Genomic DNA, 2,085 nt, shown 5'->3' with positions numbered 1-2,085 from the left:
GGGGTGGTGATGGCCTTTAAAAGTAATTTAGAGCCTTTTAAAAATGTCACCCCTGGTAAGCCAAATGCTACGGACACGTCCCCACCAAAACATAGTGCAATTTCTGAGAAGAAAAAACATAGAATATTTTCAGAGGATTTTTAAAAACTTCCATAAAACACTCATTCTTCATCCCACTGACTTGGGACCACAGTGGGGTGCTGAAACAGGTGTCCTGGGGGTGGTGATGGCCTTTAAAAGTATTTAAAACAGTTGTAAAATTTCACCCCTGGTAACCCAAATGCTACGGACACGTCCCCACCAAAACATAGTGCAATTTCTGAGAAGAAAAAACATAGCCGATTTTCTGACAAGAAAAAACATAGTCATTTTTCTGAAGATTTTTTGAAAAGCTATATAATTCCCTCTTGCTGTATCTCATTGAGTTGGGCCCTTAGGATGGTGCTCTAAGGGTGGGTATGGAGGTCCCTATACCCTCTATAAGTATTTAAAACCGTTTTTCAAAAATGGTTGTGGTAAGCCAGAATAAAACCAGGTGCCAGTTTGGACTTAGTGCAATTTCTGAGAAGAAAAACATAGAATATTTTCTGAAGATTTTTTCAAACTTCCATAAATCAGCCAGGCCGGCCCCCATTGACTTGGGCCCGTAGTAGGGTGCTGTCAGGGTGGGTATGGAGGTCCCTATACCCTTTAAAAGTATTTAAAACAGTTATAAAATTTCACCCCTGGTAACCCAAATGCTACGGACACGTCCCCACCAAAACATAGAATATTTTCTGAAGATTTTTTGAAAAGCTATATAATTCCCTCTTGCTGTATCTCATTGAGTTGGGCCCTTAGGATGGTGCTCTAAGGGTGGGTATGGAGGTCCCTATACCCTCTATAAGTATTTAAAACCGTTTTTCAAAAATGGTTGTGGTAACCCAAAAACATAGTGCAATTTCTGAGAAGAAAAACATAGCCGATTTTCTGAGAAGAAAAACATAGAATATTTTCTGAAGATTTTTTCAAACTTCCATAAATCAGCCAGGCCGGCCCCCATTGACTTGGGCCCGTAGTAGGGTGCTGTCAGGGTGGGTATGGAGGTCCCTATACCCTTTAAAAGTATTTAAAACAGTTATAAAATTTCACCCCTGGTAACCCAAATGCTACGGACACGTCCCCACCAAAACATAGAATATTTTCTGAGAAGAAAAAACATAGCCGATTTTCTGAGAAGAAAAACATAGAATATTTTCAGAGGATTTTTAAAAACTTCCATAAAACACTCATTCTTCATCCCACTGACATGGGACAGCAGTGGGGTGCTGAAACAGGTGTCCTGGGGGTGGTGATGGCCTTTAAAAGTAATTTAGAGCCTTTTAAAAATGTCACCCCTGGTAAGCCAAATGCTACGGACACGTCCCCACCAAAACATAGTGCAATTTCTGAGAAGAAAAAACATAGAATATTTTCAGAGGATTTTTAAAAACTTCCATAAAACACTCATTCTTCATCCCACTGACTTGGGACCACAGTGGGGTGCTGAAACAGGTGTCCTGGGGGTGGTGATGGCCTTTAAAAGTATTTAAAACAGTTGTAAAATTTCACCCCTGGTAACCCAAATGCTACGGACACGTCCCCACCAAAACATAGTGCAATTTCTGAGAAGAAAAAACATAGCCGATTTTCTGACAAGAAAAAACATAGTCATTTTTCTGAAGATTTTTTGAAAAGCTATATAATTCCCTCTTGCTGTATCTCATTGAGTTGGGCCCTTAGGATGGTGCTCTAAGGGTGGGTATGGAGGTCCCTATACCCTCTATAAGTATTTAAAACCGTTTTTCAAAAATGGTTGTGGTAAGCCAGAATAAAACCAGGTGCCAGTTTGGACTTAGTGCAATTTCTGAGAAGAAAAACATAGAATATTTTCTGAAGATTTTTTCAAACTTCCATAAATCAGCCAGGCCGGCCCCCATTGACTTGGGCCCGTAGTAGGGTGCTGTCAGGGTGGGTATGGAGGTCCCTATACCCTTTAAAAGTATTTAAAACAGTTATAAAATTTCACCCCTGGTAACCCAAATGCTACGGACACGTCCCCACCAA

The sequence above is a fragment of the Salmo salar genome, chromosome 08, assembly GCF_965601325.2.
Source record: "Salmo salar chromosome 08, fSalSal1, whole genome shotgun sequence".
In the NCBI taxonomy this organism is placed as follows: Eukaryota; Metazoa; Chordata; class Actinopteri; order Salmoniformes; family Salmonidae; genus Salmo; species Salmo salar.
This window is presented reverse-complemented; position numbering follows the sequence as displayed.